The sequence below is a fragment of the Epinephelus lanceolatus genome, chromosome 17 (assembly GCF_041903045.1).
Source record: "Epinephelus lanceolatus isolate andai-2023 chromosome 17, ASM4190304v1, whole genome shotgun sequence".
NCBI lineage: Eukaryota > Metazoa > Chordata > Actinopteri > Perciformes > Serranidae > Epinephelus > Epinephelus lanceolatus.
The window spans coordinates 11903707-11926022 of NC_135750.1; the positions used below are offsets into that span (position 1 = coordinate 11903707).

The 22316-nt window shown below is 41.1% G+C and overlaps 1 protein-coding gene across 1 annotated transcript in view; it reads right to left on the reverse strand.

The window, feature by feature from the left end:
- Positions 1-21088, reverse strand: part of b3gnt2b (UDP-GlcNAc:betaGal beta-1,3-N-acetylglucosaminyltransferase 2b) — a 35719-nt gene extending 14631 nt beyond the window's left edge. Inside the window, exons 1-2 of the mRNA XM_033613703.2 lie at positions 20804-21088; positions 439-601 (exon numbers count right to left, since the gene is read on the reverse strand). The gene's annotated coding sequence lies outside the window, so the exon portion shown is untranslated. The remainder of the gene's footprint in view (positions 1-438; positions 602-20803) is intronic.
- Between the last annotated feature and the right edge of the window lie 1228 nt (positions 21089-22316).

Genomic DNA, 22316 nt, shown 5'->3' on the forward strand with positions numbered 1-22316 from the left:
TCCGCAGAGGTCTCTTCCTCTCTAAAACAAACAGACCTGGTGATTTCAACGGATAAAAACACAGAATAAAGCAGTTTTACATTATCTTGGAGGGGCTGCTAAGTACAGTGGCTGGCGCCAAAACATGAATGGCCCTACTTGGAGCCACTGCTTGGTTTGCACAATCTGTGATATGGTAGAAACGTCGCAGTGCAACGTGGCGATCTCTGTTTAGAAGTACCTGCTCCCTAGATATACACAGCTCCTTCTAAGGTAATCAAAACACAACGATCCTTATTTTCACATAGTTACAAACCAAAGAAAACAGACTTAGTCTATCATATTCCATTTCTGCTGTTATATCCCCTTAAATCCTGCACACCGGACCTTTAACTCCCTCTAATAAGTCACATAACCATATGCTGCATGTGTTTCTGAAGGTGTGTGTGCACGTCTCACCTGTGCAGGTTAGAGGGCCTCCTCAGCTTGTGTCGTCTTGGTGTCGTCTCTCGGCTCTCTTACCCCATACTTAGCCCCGCCCTCTGGGGAACAGCAGCCAATGAGGCAAACAGGATCAGGCAGGGAGGAACGCGAGAGGGAGGGAAGCTTTAAAAGGTCCAACCTGAAAACAGATAAAACGACCTGTGTGTCAACAAGCTGACAGGAGTGTGGCTCGAGGAACGTGGCAAGATAAATATCCACAATAAGAAGAACTCAAAAAACCAGTCTGTTATCAAAACATTTTATAATGCAAATATGTAGAGAGGCGTGAGAGAAAATGGGCCCTGAACATCAGAGATCAAGTGAGCTGATCAAAAATAACGATATCTACTTGTCTAGATCACGATTTCATTATCATCAATCACCGTTACCCGCTACAATCAAGCAGTGAGGCTCAACCCTGATCTCAGCGCGCTACCACAGTTAAGCTGCAAGAAGTAGCTGTGCGGCGCTGCACATGTAAAGTCCATACACAGTAGAGCTGCAATGATTGGTCAGTTGACAGGAAATTAATCTGAAATTACTTTGACAAGTGAACTGAATTTTCATTTTTCAAGCAAAAATCTAAAACCTTTCTCGGTTTCAGCTTCTCAAATGTGTCTCAATGTGAGGACTTAATGCTTTCTTTTGTCATACATGACAGTAAACTGAATATCTTTGGGATTCTGGACAGTTAGTCAGACAAGAGAGACATCTGAAGACGTCCCCTCGGACTGTGAAGATTTAAAATGGGCGTTTTTCACTCCAACAGGTTTCTCCACTCCTCCATCCCAACTATAGAAACCGGATTTCTCATTTACATGATATCAAAGGAATTCGATTACAGCAGAAACTCGAATGGAGCATGTAAATATCCTGACTGGCAGCTAAGCACGAACAGACACAGGTGGAATAAAGACAATATGACCTCATGGTCTGCACAAGAGCAACATTCAGGAGAGGAAACAGACTCTGACCCTACGCTGCAGACATTCACACCATGAGGGGCTACTGCTTTTATTTAAAGACCCAGAAAGAGTCTCAGATGTTCTTCCCACCACAGACACCAGAGGCGGCATTAATAGTTGTTTTGCAGGGATTTTCATTAGTTTAAAGACATTTGTGTTGCTTTAACCCCTCAGACTTAGGGCTCCTGATGTCTGAGCTTCTCATAGGCTGCATTCACACCAAATCAGGCGTTGCGGCAAAATGCCAGGCTGAGAGGCTACAGGGGATGAAACAACAAAAAACACAAACAGCAACCTGTGGCAAAATGTTGAAACAGAATCGACTTCTGTTCGTTACGCTGCAGTGGCCAAAAATGTAACCGGCGATCAGACCAGAAGACGCCTGCAGTCCACAGGAACATGTAACAAAGTTTCTCTCAATTGTTAAATATTATACTGATTAAAATGAAAACCAAAGTATAAAGAGCTTGTGTGCACTAACTCACAAAGGAGAGCACTTGCTTTGTTTTTGTGTGCACGCTCAAGGGCTGGGTACGGGTTAAAACATTACAATACCAGTACTGATACCAACAGAGTACTTCATCCAATACCCATCATGTGAATGGAAGTATTCAGTTGCCACAGGCGTGTGGTATACCCATACTAGGCACACTGAACTGCCACCTCCATCAAATACACAGTGCTTGACTTTACCACATCACAGCTCACAGTGTATAACAGTCATTTTAATCTAGATCTGGGTACAAAAAAAAAAAAAAAAAAAGGATCAAATACACTTATCGTTTGACTGGAGAAGGTCCAATACTCCTTGGTAATGGCCCTTGCACGAACGATAATTATGTTATCGACATATCGAGGCCAGCAAAAATCATCTAAGTAACGTCCATATATTGCACAACTGCCTTTGTGTTTATAAGTGTTTGCTTACATGAGAATGTTCCCAACATTTTAGCCAACATGATGCCAGAATCGTGCTGCTTCTGTCCTCTTGTGCGCTCCCTGTCGGAGTTTCACTGTGAGCAAGGCTCGTCTCTTTCACACAGACACAAACATTTATTTATACATTACTGACCTTTTAGTTCTTGCTCTTTTAAAGGGTGTATTTGCAGTATTTTCCTATCATAACATTACATCAGTGGCATAAAATGGTCTTAAATTGACAATGATACATATGTACACCGGAAGTAGGCTTCGTGACAGGTCTGCGTGCATGTGTGTCATCTGTGGCAGCAAAGATACTACCGTTATGATAATGAAAAGGAATGCTACAGATCTTTTAAGCCAACATAAACAAACTAACTGAAGACAAATACTGCTGAGATGGGGAGATTGGCTTTCTATAGTCGGTCTCCACCCTCCACTCTTCCACATATGGGCCATTTAAGTGACACTCCCACACTGCTGCACAAACCCCGCGGCTAATTGCAGGAACACATGATTCAGTGTGAATGCAGCCTTACTCAGGTAGGCATGTTGCTGCATGCACGTCTGCTGCGCTCCACATCTATCATGGAACTGACGGGCATCAATATTCAACCAGACCGGCATCATGACAGTTCTGTGCTGTTTACTCTGATACTTCTCTAGAACAACACCCCGATTATTTGGAAGTGTGCTTTAGCTGATAGCGCAAACATTACTGTTGGAAAACAAGGCAACTGTAAAGTCATGAAGGTCCTGTTTAGATGTTGCATAAACTGATTTTTTTGCCACGCTACTGACAGCTGTGAAGGAACTGCAAAACAAAAATGACTAATAGCACCAACAAGAAGTTAATAAAACAAGCAGGATCTAAAATAATCACCAGATAAATCAGCGAGTGACTAAACAACAACTATAATTTAGCTTTCGCCAAAGAGGCTGATGTGGAAAGCTCCCTTCACACACAGCACTGGGTTCTGTTAATCATTAAACCACTGGTTCTCCAGGTTAGATATGAGGGGTCAGCAGATAATGAGCTCATATCACCTTTCACTAGGCTGCGCTAACGTACACACCATCTGAAATGTTCACTTAAAGATTATCCAAAAATGTTAAAGGAAATGTGAGAAGGAGAGTTAATCAACAATGGAATGTCCCTTTAGTTTCTGAATGCACTCAATGACTCTTATCTAAATACTGTGTGTGCGCTGGAGTTCACTCTCTGTTTGTGCTTCGTCCTCAACAAAAGAAAAGCACTTCTCAGACTTAAGTGTGTGTTTGACTTGTTCAGAAACTTTACACCTTTAATTCCTGGCTTCTACTTCTCAGTTTTAGATGACAAGTCAATGTCACGGGGGTCATTCTGACATAGTGGCTGTAGCATTAACCCTCTGTTAACAGCTGTGGATCACTTCTTTCACAACATAGTTGAAATAAAAAAAATGTGAGAAAATGCAGAACAGAGAAGCCAAACTAAGACGGAGATAATTTTGAAACGCACTGCCACCAGTTTGTCCACTGAAGGACACTGACAGGTTTATTTTTCAATGGTAATATGTCCCACTAAGCATGTAAGATGGTCACAGCTCCTTAAAAAAGGAACAAATCACGATATTTGGCATCCTACTAAAGGACAGTCTCTTGAGGGAATACTTCAACTGCAAAATGACCATTTGTACAACAACAGCTCACTGCGTGTTACCTTGAATTCGGGAAGTAAACGCATGCCTCAAACTCTCACAGTGAAATCCAAGTCTCATTTGTCCAGTCGTATGCTCAATTTTTCCCCAAACACGTGTATTTTTGTTCAGACCTTAATGATTTAAAACACTTCCATATAAACAGTCTTACGCACAGCTGAGCGGTGTCCCTGTGCAGGCGTGCGTGTTTGCCCTTTGCTCAAGTGGAGCTCATACGCATGCGCCTGCTCAGGCACGCTCAAGGCAAACACTTTGCATAACTGTTTTAAATCTTAATGTTTTAGCAAAAATACATGTGTTTGGGAAGTGCTGAGCATACGACCGGAGAAATGAGACTTGGATTATACTGCACGAGTTGTGGAGAGGTTGTAAACAGATGTTTTGATATAGTTTTGCTCTTGTTAAATGTGATACCTGTTTGATTCACGAAGAATGTTCACCTTTTTTGGGATTCTCTGTTCACTGTGGAGGCATGCAACAAAATTTTTCTTCACAAATTTTAATGTAACACACAGTAGTAGAATAAGTGGTATACAAATAGACATTCTGCAGGTGAATTAGTCTTTTAAAAATGAGCTAATTACGAGACTGCAGCTTTTATAATGTCATTAGCATGCAGGCTAGTTCTCCTAAAGTGGAAAAACCCTGAACCTCCCAGTCACATGTTGATGTTTAAGACACGTCACACAGCATGTCAAACTAGAGAAACTCTGAGGTCTGAGGTAGGAAAACTGAGGTTTATGTGTTCCTCCTATACTTAAATCTACTTAGATGTAGCTTTCAGACCTGCAGCCAATCAGCTAATCTTTTTATATTGACTTCCTACACAACATTTTTAATCCTTTGTACATTATTGATTCATTTTTTCCCTTTTTGCTCATTTGTGATATTGCTTGTGTTTGCTATTATCTGAATTTAACATATTTGTACAACTGAAAACAAATAAACAATCTTAAATAAATAAAGAACACATTAAGAAAAAAACACAGCCAATACATCACAAAAAGAAATCCAGCATCTGTTAGGATATAATTCAGGCACTCCCTCATAATGACTAGGCTTTCTCTTCTAGTCTTTCTCCATCATGTCCTTCAGTACCTGCCACAAAGAATTAAAAATAAATTGGTAAAAAGAAAGAAATGCCACAGGTGTGTGAGCTTTGTTGACATTTCACATGATCTCTGGATCCTCTCACTGCCACAGGGCCTCTATAACCGCTGTGGATAAATGTATCAGATAAACACAGCAAGTCTAAGCTGGAAATAGGTCTAATATTCAGGTTGACTGCCATTTCTGTTCCCAGCTGAAATCACAACTACTAAAGCAGCACTGATTAACACAACCTTGTTTTCTGATAGTTGAAGATTTAGAGAAGTGGCTCAGTCACTCCCCAATGCCGTGTGTGAAAAGGGATGCACAGCAAGTGTGAAACAGGTCACCAGGGCAGAGCATGTGAAGCCGATATAGGCTCACGTTGCTGAATGTTCTGTGTGTGTGTGTGTGTGTGGGTGTGTGTGTGTGTGTGTGTGTGAGACAGCAGATAAAGAGGCAGCACAGCCAACAAGTGGTCCCAACTGAGGCCCCATCAGGTCACTGGACAAAGTTCACAACTGGCAGAGAGGGTTAGACTGCAGAAAGAGGGATGTCCGACCAATCAGAGAGGAGCACAAAAAGGAGTTGACGAATGATAAAGGCTGAACATGAAGGCAGAGCGTTTGCAGCGTTATGGTTTAACCATTTATCTGTGGGTGCTTTGACCTGATATAAAATCCTAACCAGCTCTGGGGTGTCAAGACTTGGCTCTGAATTGCAACAGCTTCCAATTTCCATTTCCCTCCCAGCTATAGGGCACGACGACAAAACCAGAGAGTGTATCTTTCAGCCATGTTTTACTTGATCCACTTCTCTCATGTACTACTTCTTGAATTCCACAGCGGAGCGAATATATACAGAGGGATCTCTGGTTACACAAACAAAGCACAGTCCTTATATTGCATATCCCATCGATTAGGAAAGCCTACACAAGATGTTTTATGAGTCTAGTTCACCAATACTTTGATTTTGAAAGGTATGTTATAACTAGAAGACAAAACATGATTGGCATCTATCTCTGTTTTAACTTATTTCCTGTCTCTTTGCATCATGTAAAGCATTTTTATTGTGCTCACACACTCCATCCTGCACCTGTGTAGATTATAACTACCAGAGATGTTTTTGTGCTGTACTTCACCCAGGTCTGAGGAATATAAGAGGATGTTACCGCATGTGAGACTGTGGGCCTTATAGCGACATGGTGTGAATAGAGAGCGCCATAAATAGCCTGAGGGCTGAAACTGAGAGAGGTGCCGTCTGAGCTGGAGTCTGCCCACCAAATATCGACAGTCAACACCAGTATTCACAAAGGGCTAAAGGTCCCACTGGAGCTCTGAGAGTTAGTCACAGACACGTGGGCTTGACTGATGAGTCTGTTGGCTTTTAAAAACTGGTCGTTTAAGTCTTTTTAGTCAGATGCAAACACAAAAGTCTGGTTGAACATGTTGTTATATAATCATGTTTGTTTAATAACTACAGTATGTCTTTTTTCCTGAATGTTAGATACGCAGATATTCAGTTGCTTTGTTTGATGGCAGAGGGCAGGTTAGCGATGACTTGGGCCCAATCCCATTTAATATTTTTCCCTGTTTTCTTGTGCCACCTGTCTAAGGATAGACCGATACATCGGCCGACCGATACATTGGGCCGATATTTGAGTTTTTTACTTGTATTGGCATCGGCCGATACGCACGTGGGTTCGTGGATTTCTTTTTCCCTGGCACTTTTTTTCATTTGAAAGTATGTGGTTAAGTTGAACAAAGCTGTTGAATCCTACTGTGTACAGTAGTTGTTGTTTTATTTATGCTTCAGCTTAAATATTTGTTTATTTTATAAAGACATTACTGGAAGATTTAAGAGCACTGAACTCTTTTTTTTATTTGAATGTATAATATTAAATATTCTACCTGTTCTACCTCAACTTTCCATCTTGTTTTAGTATTTTTTACTGTTCAATAAATGTTTCTTATTTTAAACTTGAGACCTGTAATATTTGTTATCATTGTGTCATTTTTTTTTTATGTAAATTGAGGGAGCAAAAGCAGTATCGGCCCCAAATATCGGCTCAAGAAAATCGGCAGTCCATAATCGGTCATCGGCTAAGGGTGATGGAAAAAAATCGGTATTGGCATCGTCCCTAAAAAATCCATATCGGTCTATCCCTACACCTGTCCCTTCAAAACAAAGTTATAAGGGGTAGTGGATAAAGTCTTCCTCTATGAGATGGGACAACCGTTCAAGACCCTGACACATCATTGGTGGTTTTGCAGTTGTCAAGACAATTGCGATTTGTTCACAAATTAATTTTCATGCTGTTAATTGATCAAACAAGTCATCAAATAAAAAAGGCACACTGCTTCATTACCAGGCAACTGGTTGGTTAGTTAGCAACCTGTGTTCCTACCCTGCCAGTCTGCACTGATACTAGAGGAGCGGAAACAAGTGCAGCAACTTTGACACTGGCTTAAGTTAAATTTCAGGTGTCATATGCCATCAAAGGGGGGAATGCAACGTGGAAATAACAGGTCTTTTGTAATGCTTGTTATAAGATAAGAGCCAAATTAGGGTGTCTTCAGATATAACCAACTTAAATTGACTTTTTAAGACCCTTTCAATACCACCCTTTTCAAGTTCTCTTTCCCAGTAAACACACTGATGTCTGTTCAAAATGAACAGTAAGGAAAAATGACAACAACTGGGTGAGTTTAAGTTTAATGTGCTTAATTTAAAATGAAAACAAAATGTCTTCGCTGTCATGAATGCTATTTATCATCGCAATTCTTCAGTCTGTCAAATAATTGCAAACAGTCATTGGGTCTGTATATATATAAATATTTAAGACCTATTGAATCTGAATTTAAGACAATTTAAAACTTTTTAAGGACCTGTAGACACCCTGAAAATGACATTGAAATGACATTAAACTAAGATGGTTATTGTCGTCATCCTTAATAACAAAGAAAATACATTTGTGGGCTTCTTTTGTCGTGCAGCCATCTTGCAAGTGATTTTTGGTTTGCAGTGTGCTTCTGAAAAACCTCAGTTTGAAGAGCCACGAGAGAGTCTGGACACCCTAGACGTGATCGTGGAGATGGAGGGGTTAGAGCTGAGCGGTGGGGGCAAGCAGTGTATTGAGATTGGGCCTTAGTGTGCCTACAGCAGGTTGTGCGTTTTGCTCCGTGACACTTCAGCAGCATTTAGGACTTGAGAGATTCACGATGGCTCAAACCTGGGTGGATGATGTAGCCAAAAAAAATGTCTTGTTAAAGTAACAAATGTCTGATTAAATGACAAGTCTGTGAAGTGAAAACAATGTTATAATAAATGGTGGTGGAACAAAGAGACTTTCATCAGCTGACAGTAATCCCAGCACACACACACACACACACACACACCGACACACACACACTTAAAATAGAATGGAATTTCTAATTATCAACAAATACTTGTCACTCCGACTCTGCAAGCTAAAGGTCACCTCTCTCTATGGCGTGACTCATCCACTCACACTCAACATAATCTACACTTTAAGGTGTGTGTGTGTGTGTGTGTGTGTGTGTGTGTGTGTGTGTGTGTGTGTGTGAGTGAGTGAGTGAGAGAGACAAACACTGTTGCTCTTTATGCATTACATAAAACATGCCACGTTTAATCCTGAAACACGTGACTCACAGTGCGACCTCATGAGCAAAGAAGACATTGTGTAAATACTGTATCTCAGGCTGCAACATTAGTCATGACCATACCCTGCAGGCAGCATTACATCCATGAATGCAACGGCATTCGAGTTAAACCCTGTAAATATTCACCTTTTGACAGTATTAAATAACCTACAGCACAATCCCATCCATTTATAAAGTACAACCAGCTTCTATAGGTCATGATATGGGATATAACAGAATGTCCCAGTGCAGCTGCTTAGAATAAACTACAGCAAATATGAAGCAACATTATCGTTCATTTGGAGTCATGTGTCTGGCCACCTGGCAAATGTAAGTCCAATATTGACTCTTTTTCTAGCTCTGCTCTGGACTCTACCAGCCCCTGTGAAAAATATGTGGATATTCAGCTGCTAAGTGCTCCATTATGTTCACCAGGTAGACGCTAACTTTGTCAGTCTGTCATCTGCTGCTGTGCAGGTAGCGTACAGTGGGTATAGATTGCTCTGTCCACAAAAATTTCCTCATTCTTTAGCAGCCACAGTTTGTGCCCTAGGAGGCTGAAATTTGGCATGAGGGTTCAGTGTGTGTGTGTGTGTGTGTGTGTGTGTGTGTGTGTGTGTGTGTGTGAGTGTGTGTGTGTGAGGACATGTTTGTGTACATGCCGATTGGCTACAAGGGGAAAGGGGTGCAGTGAGATAGGCCTATTAGAAAAAGGCATACAACTTCAAAATAGATTCACGCAACATCACCAAACACACAATGTTGTCATGTCACCTTTAATAATTCATGAACCTGTTGTCGTAGGGAGGCATCACTGACTGGACTAGGGCAAGTGTTTGTGAGGAAAACAGAAGTTTGATGAGGCTGGAGATGGGATGATAAAAGCAGAGAATGCACTAGAACAGTAAAGTTACAGGTCAGAAACCCAAACAGCTAAAAGATGCATAAATGGTCCATAGAGCTGAGCAGAGCTGAGGGGAACTGCAGATTCTGGAGATAATTCTCTTGAGTTTGTCACAACAAACAACCCTTTTCCCATTACACCTTCTCATTTGTTGCACTGATACTGAAATACTATTGATTAGTGCTGGTTTAAGACATGTACAGGTGAATAAGAGGAGGTTCCTTTTGTCATGTCAGGTATTTATCAGCTCCAGCTCTGATCAGCAGTGATGGAAATATGAAACTCAGGTGGACATGCTTTCACCCCTTTCCCTGCACAATACAATAACTTGCTGCCACAAAATAAAGTCCGTCTCCGTACAAGCAGCACTTAACAGAATTCAGGTTAGTCTGCACCATAACATTTTATTTAGCCACCATGCTGCTTCCTACTGTTTACCAACCTGTTTCCCAGCCTATGTGTGACATTAAACATGACATTTTAAAAACTGAAAAGCATTCGTGTCCTCTGCGGAGCCATGTACAGAGCTCCGGTCCACTGGGAATGAGACAGCAGTCTATCGCCTATATTTAATGGGTTTTCCTGTGCTACCATTATCTTCATACATCCCAACATGTGGATAGAGAATTATTTTCACTATATTACTAATTTGTTCTATTCCAACATTATTCAGATTTCTTTGTCGTTTCCTAGTATCATATCTCACTTCATCTGTTACACATTCTCCAGTGGTACAGCTCCGTTTCGTCTGTAAGCTTTCAGAAAACGTGCACAAAATGAACACAGAGTACAGACAGACGGCTCCATCCATCTCTGTATCTAGCGTTGAGCATAAATGAGCCCTTACTGTGTGCTTTTTGGAGATGATAAAGCAACTACCAAGAGTTGAAAAAGAAAACACCTCAGCCTTTACTTTTGTCCGACACGGAATTATATGCATGTAAGTGGCCTGACAAAAAGCCTCGCTGCAGCTGTGGGTGATGTGGTCGTTCAGCCTTTCAGTGGAAAACGGCAAAATGCAACTAATGACAGCGGTTATTACAGGAAGGAAAAGAAATCACCAGAGACAGACAGTCTCAGAGAATTATTGAGTACACATTAAAAAAAAACAAGACCACAAGAACACACAAACAGATTGCCTGTAAGATAAGGCGAGGCAGTCAAGGAAGTGTATGTCAGTGGGGAAAAGAACACACAGACGCAGTGGCTTTGTTTACATTGATAATGCAACTAATGCTAATGCTGTTAGGAAGGCAAATGCTTTTGACAACTCCCAAGATAAATGTACATAGGTGAAGTGCTTGCTTTACGCAAACAGAGAGACAGATAAGCATTCATAATTTACAGGTTGGACTGAGTTTGTTTGAAATTCAAAGGAGAGGGAACGTGAAACATCTCAATTAGTGTCAGCTCGGTTTTCCCTGATCATAACGTATAAATGTCACAACAATGAGCGGGTGCTGACTCAGCCACACCCAACTCACCGGGTACACTTCCTTCTTCTGACATGACAACGAGCTGCACACATGACCACATTTCAAAACAGGATGCTGAACTGTCTGTATGGTGCAGCTCGAGTCTATCACATTGTGTTTGTCCTACTGTGTTTGAGATCAAAATCAAATTACGATTATCAGATTGTAATTTTTCTAGGTGTATTAGGTTAGGGTGTAATTAAATAAAGGAGAGAGATGATGAAGCCTTGGATAACCTGACCTCAAACAACCCAAAAGAACTAAAATTCAAGAGCCGTTGGGAAGAAATAAAGGAAGTCTGATGGGCTCCTGTGCAACATCAGGTCTGGATTATTATTATACAGCTGTTAAAAAGTTACACATCCTCTGGGACTCGAGGCAGGAAGAGGGTATGGGGAGGAGAGAGGAAGAGTGGAGACAGTGGTAACAGAAAACTGATGTATTATTTCTGTATATATTTAACCATGATTTCTTTCATTGATTATTTCACTGTAAACACTCGAAATTTCTTTGTCACATGACTTAAATGCTTTTCACAGAGGTGCTTCTCTTGGGAAATTGTTGGATGAAAAACTACTTCCCTTGTAACTGTATCCTGGTGCATTTGTGTGTGTAGAGTCAACCATTCACATGTCACCAAACTCCAAACAGTCATATCCTGTTGCACAAGCACTGGGGGCTGCCTCAGCAACCCGTCTCATTGTCATCTCTGCCCGACAGTTTACAGAAAGGAGAGACAAAACCACCAGCCTAATTTGTTAAGCCCAAGGAGTGCCAAATTATGCACCGGGCGTAATGTCACTAGGCGTTTTTTCCACTACGGGAATTTAACGAACCATGAGCTTGTCCATCACAACTTTCTGCATCTCAAGACATCCTTCCATGTCTTGTTTTGTGTGACCAGCAGTCCAAAATCCCCAAATATTTGTCTTAATATCATAAAGCATTTATAAAACCAACAAATATGCACATTAGAGCACACAAGACAGCACTTATTCGCATTTATGCTTAAAAAAAATGACAATCTGTTAGCAAAATAGCTGCAAATTAGTTTTCTATTGATCAACTAATCTGTTACTCACACCAGACTGCAGGTTTAACATTAAACTGACTGTGGGATTTGCACTTTTGGTCAGACAAAACAAGACATTTGAAGACATCACCTTGGACTCCGCTAAACTGAGACTGGCATTTTTTTATTTTCTGACATTTCATAGACAAAAACAATTGATAAAAATGATGCACAATTAATTGTTTAGTTGTCACCTACTAAATTAATCACCAACTAATTTGATTCTTTTAGAATACAAAGGCAAAATCATCTGATTCTAGCTTTTTAAATGTGAACATGTTCTCTTTATTTTACTCCTCTATGACAGTAAACTGAATATCTTTGAGTTGTGGACAAATCAAGACATTTGAGATGGTCATCGTGGGCTCTGGAACCACTGATTGTAATTTTTTTTTTTTTAGCATTTTCAGACATTTTATAGACCAAACAACTAATCAATGAATCAAGAAAATAATCCACAGCATAACTGACACTGAGCATAACCATAAGTTGCCGCCCTAATGCACATGAGATGTTGTATTGCTCTTCTTGAGCAGTGCCAAAATCTAATTTCAGGAACAGGTTCCCAGTGTGGACGGATATCAGTGGCTACAAAAGCAGAACTGGTGACAATTGTTGCATGCGAAGTGACAGCTACGTTCCTCCAGCAGAAACGAATTCTGCAAATTTGCGGTCTGCCAGGAGACTGAATTATCTGCACCATAAACACACATGGTCGTTAATTTCTTCACATCATCCTCATCATCATTTTTGTGTCACACCGTCTCCAACACCTCTACAGTCTGTTTTCCCTCATCAAATGTTCCTACCCCCGAGCTAATCCACTGCGCAGGTATGTTTCGTTTTTACTCATTCTGGTAGTGTACTGGAAAGTGACTGAACACTGAAAAAAAAAAAACACTGTGTTCTTCTGGCGTTAAAAAAAGAACACTAACAAGTGGGAGTTTTCCAGCAATTCATTTTTTTTAACGGCCAAATCGTGGAATGCTCTCCAGCTGTTAAATCTCAGTCTAACCGAGCACGTGTTTGTTTCACTTGTCAAAAATCAGATTTAGGTGAAGATGACTGAAACATGACAGACGCAGCGCTGGCCTGGCTGGCAGAGTCTGTGGGCTGAAGATGTCCACCCACAAAAAGTGTTACATCCTGAATTTTAAGCAGAGTCACCTCTTCGCGTGCAGAGCCAGCACAACAACTATGCATCATGTCCTTACGCTGCCTAAATGCACTTAAAATAGTCTGAAACTTTATTTTGCTCAGTTTGCTGAATGCATGCGAGACACCACTTACATAAAGGCTGTCTGTGTGCCATTATAGGCAATACTGGTGTCAGTTTATATCTTCCCATTAATGTCTTTAAAGACTTTAAACCCACTGATGTATTTGCCACAGTCAGAAGCTACTGCTGTCGGCAAACTGACTGTAACATTATGGATTAGTTGTGTCCATGCAGCAGTATATCCCTGTAAGCTGGTTTTAATGGATCTCGGAAAACAGTGGCAGCCAAGCACTTTAACAGCAGCTGACTTTGGAAAATACACATTTGTGTTTAGACTCATTAAATGAATTATTGGTGATATATATAAGAAAGAAGCAAAGCCTGTAATTTCAGCCCTGGCTCTCTTTAGGGGATCAGGTGAAACCTGCAGGAACAATCATTAAAGAGCTTCGGATTTCTTTTGTGTAGTCTGATTTTACTGTGCTGCTGTGGTTTAACTACAGAACTGATACAGTTGGTCTGGAAATTACAAAGTGACATCTGTCAGAGGATCCCTGTACTCTCTGTGAGGCCAGATGAGAAGTTAATGGATGGAGTAAGAGAGGAGAGATGAGTGTACACAAGCAGGAAGCAAGTCAGTACAGCATGTAAACTAGGCGTGGGACAATATATGATTTTGTTGCAGATCATGATGACAAACACTCTCGATAAGTTGATTATGGTGAACTTCCATTATCATCGTCATTACGAATGTCATGTCAAGCAACATCCAAAGAGACTGCTGGGGAACCAACAATTCAAGACACTCTGCAAAAACATGCTGCCTGTGCACCAACCTCAAAAATGCAAAACATCTCAATCAAGCACTCACATACTGCATAACAAAAGATATGATGCCAAGAATTGACGGGCTTGGTTTTGTAATACGTTAGTGAAGATTCTCAGTCATCCAGGCCATGGTAATCTTAAGTGCTATACCGTAGGCAACTGGACTTGCTTGACCTTCTTAAAGACGTTTCACCTCTCATCCAAGAGGCTTCTTCAGTTTTGGGGCGAGACTGTAGAGTCAGGAACTTCAGTGTCTGTCGTTCTTTGCCCTTTAGTGTGTCTAACTGCAGAAGCTTCTTGGATGAGAGGTGAAACGTCCTCAAGAAACTCAAGCAAGTCCAGTTGCCTACGATGTCAGATTGTTTGTTTTTTACTTAAGTTTATTCACAAAAAAAGATGTACATGTATGTCCTATCTGTGATGCAGTAAAAGTACTTGTTTCTTAAGAAAATGTAGGGTGAATGTATTCCAGTAAGTTTTAATGTCATTTTGAAGCATTTTTAATGATTATTGGAATAATATCATTAATTGCAGTTATTCTGGCAGGATAATCGGGACAGAAAATCTCCATATCATCCCATGTCTCAACTGTACATGTGCCAAACACTGATAATTGGACCACATGCTATATAACCTCAAAACGCTGAGATCTGGGGAAACAAGATATGCTTGTTTGTCGTCTTGCATGTATTCAGAAGAGGCGATCAGTTTCATTTGTGTGCGTCCTGCCTGGTGATGCGTCCAGGATGAGTTTGGCCTGGCTCTGTCTAATACACACCTGAAGCTATCTTTGTTACAAAAAGTCTAAAGTGAAAATGAGCCATTCTGGTTTACTAATCTATCTCTTAACCAATGACAGCTGTAGTCAGTGACAGCTCACACTATCTCAGTGATGCTTTCCTGATAGTCAAGCTGACAGTTTGCACGTTCTTGTACACTAAAGAGACAGCTCAGAATTTATCACTTGGGGTGTATGAGGTGCTTATCTACTGTCAGTGTATTCAGTGTATTACAGTACAGTAGATGGCGGTCTGCTCGCCAGCAGTTTGGAAAAACAGGCAGGAGTACCGCCACTGAAGCTAAGCAATGTACTGCTGTGAACGGGGGGACAGCAGCACAACAAATTTTAGGCACCTAAAAAAAGTCCCGGCCAAAAAAGTGGACACTATAGTGAGAATGTTTCCAATGCTTACATTGTTGTCAGAGAGCCCTTTCCTTTGGCACAACATTTTCTCAACTGTAAAACTTTTTATATTTCTTTGCGTCCCTCTCTTTTGACCTGCTCAGTCACGCTCTGCAAAAGTTTTTTTTTAATTAATTCTTTTATTGCAGCCTTCCCATCTGCTTAGCTGTAGACATTTTTCTGTTGTTCTGCATCACAGACGTAAACACATTGCCGGTTTTGTTTGCAGACTTTCTCGGTGAGCCTACTTAATGTTGGATGTGATAAGGAGCTCAGGCGGCTAACAGCCAGGCAAACACATTTCCTCTGTAAACTGGTCTGGCAGGAGGCGTCACCTGAGAAAACGCTGGCTGCAAATCAAACTATGAGGGACTGTGTGACAGTCTCTCTAAACAGGGCAGATTTCTGTGTCAACTTGAGCGACAGCGATGTGGTTATAGTACAGACCTGATGGGATGTCCCCATAATTAGCAGCACCCCTGGGTCTCCCATTTGGGGTGTGCTGAATTACTGACCTTGAAATGAGAGGAGGGCTGCTGAAGGGCCAGATTTAAATCAGCTGCAGCCTACTTCATTCAACACTTTAGAAAAACATTTTTTTTCATGTCTGCAACTGATGCCTATCATACACTTAAAACTTTTAAAGCCTGACACCCTCTCACATCTAAAGACAATGTGTGTTTTTAGTCACACACCATACGATTCTGCAAAGACTGGGGATCCTGCAGGGTCACTATTTGCATGACTTCAATTGGGATTCCTTTTAAGATTATTTCCCATTCTGCTTCTGGTCTAAAATGTTACCCCAAACTCCCTTTCAGAAATATGACATATTAACAATTCCTCATGTGTCTGCAAAAACGTATAACTCTAGAAACACAAGATAAAAGCTGTCATATGTTGACAGTGTTCTTGTTAATTCGGCACACAAACTTTACAGTTTGGATTTTGTTGCCTCAACTCGCTCTGTTGATTAGCTGCAATATTTTAGTGGAAAGGAGACTGTGGGTATGAGAGGTGACACATTTTTAAAAATTAAGGTTACTCACTATAATAAGTGTTAGTTGGTGGATCAGATGCAGGCTTAACTGAACACTTGACTAAAAGCGGACTTTTAAAAAACATGCAAACATGTTAGTCTCACTGAAATCGTACTAAAAATCAAATTCTCAAAGTTGAACTAACACACCTGGATGATGCGACTGGGAGACGAATTACTCCAGCATGTATACAGTCAGTCAGACCCAAACTGGCCAAGGTGCTCTGCGCATACTCAAGAGTTTCCACCCCGCAGTTGAATAGCATTAAGAAGGAGCTGGTAACAACATGGTGAAATCTACATCCAGAGCCGTGCATTTTAGAACGGAGGAGGAGATACAGTTCATGCTGTGGCAGCTGAAAGAGTGTACAGCACGTACAAAATTTACAGAGCTGTAAAGTTGTCCACCATGATACCAGTTTGTTGCTAGCTACCCGTGTTTGTCAATTATTTAGTCTGTGACGTAATAGGTCAACGGGAAAAAGGTCCTAGACTAACAAGCTGAAAGGAGGCATATTGCCACCCATCATAGCAGAGTCGGACATTCTTCAGTAAATAAATTGATTCCCCTTCCGTGCTCGTATACTGGGACAAGGACAGTAGTCTAATTAAATGGCCTAGTCGAGCTGTAACCGTAGCTCAACATAACTGTGCATATAAATGTATTGTACTCCTTTTCCACAGTTTAAGAGAACCAAGACTCCATGTTTACTCTCTAACCCCATTTGCTGCTTCATGTTTGCTGCTGGAGAGAGCGCAGCATGTTTCATTATGTCTGAACATCTAGACGAGACAAAGACTGACTTAAGACAGCTCAGACTGAGTTTTACGACCACCATAAACCAAATGACTGAGATCATGGAAGTGTGAGCCAACTGAGGTAATATGTCATGATTTTATTCTGACATTGGAAATTTGTCTGCGACAGTGGAACTGCTTGAAAAGTCGTTTGGCGTAAGGCCGGCATAAAGCAGCCCGTGTTCTGCTATTCACCAAAGTCATGCACATCCATTAAATAAAGAGCTGACCTGCCTTTGACATTAGTGTTCTTGAGCACATTAGGAGGAATCTCTTATGTAGATGACTGTTATTACTCATCCCTGTTCCTCTCCACTAGAAACGGTTAGTCAGCCACTGTCAGGACTGTGTGGAATAGTAATGAGGAGGGGACCAGTAAGTGCCACAGATTAGATCAGATGAAAACATCAGAGTGGGCAGAGAAATGTCCTGTATCCAAAAAGGTCACGGGCTTAATTTAATCAACAGGTGACTGCACATCCCGCGACGGTCAAAGTGTCCTTGAGTGGGAAACTGGAGCTTGTGCCTGCTCACTGAGCTGGAGGACATGAGCAAATGTCTAAAAGTAAGCACTTTACATGTGCTGTGGAGACATAGTTGGCTGTTAATGCAGAGTGCTGGCTGTGTCTAAACGGCAGAATGACTTTGGGATGACCATTTGGGCGATGCAAACTAACCTTTCGTGTATTTAAAATGGAAGATAGATCATACGATACAGCACAGTAAAATCCTGGTTACGCAACACGTCTATGTCCTAGATGTATGATAAGTTGCTATGAAAGTTTCTCAGTGGCGCATGAAGCCACAGATCATTGATAAATGAGATGGCTCACTTTAGAGTAATTTCCTGCGTCACGTGTTTTGCCACCACTCCACCCCTTTAGGAGACTAGCGCCCATCCTGTGTCTCCTCATCCCAGTAGGAGAAGTGAATGTCAGCACATTTTTCTTTCGCCCCAAAGTCACTGATACATATCTCCTGAACTTTCGGACACTAACATGGCATTTTTCAGAAAGACAAATCACAGGTAAATAAAGATCTGGCAGCAGCTGTAATGATTTTGTACACAGATGCTATCAGACATCAAGCTAGCAGATAAAAACAAGCGGCAAAATAAGGAACAAACATTAAATATATACTGAATATAGTGTTGTATTGTTTTGAATCACATTTCATCCATCCACACAATATTCACAACACTTCAAAAAAGGGTGTGGGATGAGAGGAAGAGATGGTTGTGCCCACTTACAAGACTAGAGCTCTCATTTATAACATTTCACACACACACAAAATGAAGCCCGAAAGAGGTGCGTGACACTTCCCACGCAAAGGTTGTGATCTATAATAACAGACCTGATGGGACAAACTTTGACCCATAGTTACAAACATTTTGGGGATGGGAAATTGGCAATGCAGATGGCCTGTATGTACATTTTTAGTATTGATCCTACGCATTGTTTTATAAATAAGGCCCCAGGAGTGTCTACCATTTCATACCACTGGCACAACTTGTTGTGTGTAATCTTCTCCTGTAAAGCATTGTTGATGAAGCCAGATAAGCTTGACTTCTGCAATATGAAATTACCTGGATGTTCCGAATTGTGGAGCCAACAGAGCAAACAAACGAGAGACTTCCACCGACAAAGCGGCTAACTTCTGGTTTAGCATTTTGTTAACTTGAACGGGGATAAAGACGATTTGATCTCGCAGCTCTTCAAGACTTTGTAGTAATTTCGTGTGTGTTGTGACGCTTTAACGGTTCATCCACTGAGTTATAGGAAAGTCTTTTTGGGCCCCGTGGCATCACATGACGGACCTGGACATTGAAATTCCACATTTGCCCACGACATCAAATCAGTTTTAAAGCCAGGTGCTGCTCCTGGAGGCTTGCTCTATCTCAACCACAGCAACCTGATACTGAGCTAAATCAGCAACAACTCCAATCTCTAAAAATCAGAACCACCAAACATGCTCTTCCCTATTACCTCAAATCACAAAAAACCCTGTAACGTGTCATTTTAACTTCCTTTATCTGATACAACACAACAAAAGACATACACAGTGTACATACTGTTCTCTACACCACAACCTACTAATCACGCAGGTCAGGGACATCATACTGATAAACAGAGATCAGTAATATCTGAAAGGAAAATAAAGGAGTCATCATCTTTACTACGCCCTGTTGTGCAGAGCAGGAAGATATAAATGGAACAAGATATGAATCCAAGATATTAACTCTTAGATTAATGTGGTGTGTGATGGGAAAAGTGAGCAAACCTACTCAACAAGCCAATCAGTTTGCTCATACATTTCATATTTTCCATATAAAACGGTGTTAAATTTAGAGCATAGTCCAAAAATGGGGTTTGCTCAAATGAAAGCCAGTTTATGTGACTGCTCTGCGTAAGCTAAGCTTCTGTTGTCATTTGCTTTACAAACATTCACTGTCCGGTCCCCATTTTTATTTACCAGAGAGACAGAGACTCACCCTCGGCTGGATGACGGCTACTCATCCAAAGTGTGGTTTTTCTGTCTAAACATAGCCGTGCTGACACACACACATCTGTGCAGCAACTCTGGAAAATGTTGCTCATGTGATTAAAAACTTTTATCTTGGAGAGCACATATGGCATCGCAGAGTGAAGAGGGAGAGGAGAGGAGAGACGGAGGAAGAGTAGACTACTACTGCTACTGGAATAGGAGGATCTCCAGGTTAGGAATGTAGGTTGGCAGAAATAAAAGAGCCAGCAGGCAGACAAAAGCAGCATTCAGAAAGTATTCTCTCACTTATCTCCTCCAAATATTGGATTAACGCTGGCCTGCTTTTCTGCCTTGAACATACATTATGTGTTTGTGTTGGAGTCTGGGAGGTTTCAGGGATACTTGGCACTAAACTATGTGAGTGTTTACACTGACCAGGGCAGCCACTAATGAATATTTCCAAAGCTAGTGACTCATTTGTTAGTTAATTCCATCATAAATTGATCATTGTTTCTTTTAAAGAATATCTAATAATGTGGAAAATAGCTACCAAAGCGTCCAAAAAGCCAAAGCTACGAGTTTAGACTGAATATATTCACTTTCTTTGTAATTTCTAGTTATACAAACACAGAAAAGCCGCAAATATTTGCGTTTAATAGCTGTAAACAACGGATGTTTGCTATTTCTGGATTGATAAATGTTTTAAAACAAACAATCACTCATCAGAGTTGTTAATTAAATTCATATCGACCAACTAACCCATGTCCACAGCTCGTTTCAGCGCTTCACCTCGCCATATGTTTGGATAATGCTGTTTTGCTGCTTTCATATTTCTATTGCATATCGTGTGTCTCGCCACAGGAGTTTTATGTTGCAGCCTACTTATTCTTTTCCTTTAATGAAAGTAAACAAGCAGGCAGCCTTAATTATAAACACATATGTTTTCTTTATACCCTGGTTTACACTTTGATGCGTAAAGCCTCAGTAGAGTTGGTAGTTTACCTCTGGGAGCGGTGAGATAGTCGCCCGTGATGTGACCGTAGTTTCTCCTTTAAAGTCCTGACAGAAAACTCCTCCGGGACCGGATTAACTCACTTGTTTTCAGCCGTCCTTCTTCATCCCAACAATGGCGGAAAAGTTGGATAAATCCATGCGACTTTTTTTCTCACCGGCTAAAAAAACCTCGCCATGTTTTTTTCCCCCCACCGTGAGTCGCTCCTGTTTTCGCTCCCGCGGACGACGACTGAAGAGTCTCTGGTTGAAGCGCCGACTCCTTCTTTGAACGCTTGTCTGCGGTGATGACGCTGCGCTGCTGCCGCTGCTTCGGGGCGGAGCGAGGCTGGCACGAACGCACACAGACAGACAGACAGACGCGCGCGCACACAGAAACCCCCAAAACCGGTTATGGCTTCATTTCACTCAGGTGAGCTCTTGTTGAATACCGAGACTAGATTTCTGAAGTAGTTTGATTTAGCTATTTGCACAGGCTTATATGTGCAGCAGTGGAAATGAACAAAGTACATTTACTCAAGTACTCAGTTTGGAGGTATTTCACCTGAGTACTTCCATTTTATGCTACTTTATATTGTACTTTTTACTCCACTACATTCATCTGATAAGTTAAATTACTACCTTGCAGACTTAGATTATTAATACAAAATTTAAAATAATGAATAAATTATGACGCATCATTATAGGTTAAACTGCCCAGCAGAAGCCTAAATAAGGGAGAGCAGGGCACAACCTAACACATTTTAGTTTTGGCTAAATGTTATTAAACTGTTTGACGTTTTATTTATTTGTTTTTTCGGTTAGGGCTTTTTTTTTCTACAGTTGCACTGAGAATTGGTGCACATTCTCACTCCGACCTCGTCACATATATGCATTTGGTCATGGACTTTCCATGTCCACATACGATGTGCGAGGTACCCTGGGTGTGTTGGTTGTTGACTTTCTGGGACACAAGTTCTGCCTGCTACATGCATTGTCTTCTTTCAAAATGCACTTCCGCTTTCACAGGAAATTTACCATTTACATAGACTCTTTCAGAACAACATCGGTACAACACTGCGAATTGAGTTTATTTTTTCCTTCACCAACAAAAACACATGGTTAGGTTTAGGCAATAAAAGAGCAGGGTTTGGCTTTTGAATTTTACACGATGCACATATCACTCTCTTGGGTGAAAGTCAGTGTTTGTTGGACCGATCCACCACTACTCCCACCCAACACAGTTGGACTTTCACCGCCTTAACTTTCGTCCTTGTCCCGCCGTGTTTCCCCCTGTTGCCGCTGGGAGGCATTAAACAATCACGGCAACCGGCCGCGAATCATGCCGACGTTAAAGGATGCCTCTTTCGTTTGTTTCTGACACTGCAAGTCAAGCCAAGCACCAGATTTTGACGACTTCAGAGTGAGACAGAGTTCATTGGGTAACCTAGGTCCACATGTCAAAATATGAGTATTGAATGTATGAATACTGACAAGACTGTGAAACTATATGTCAGTAAGATAC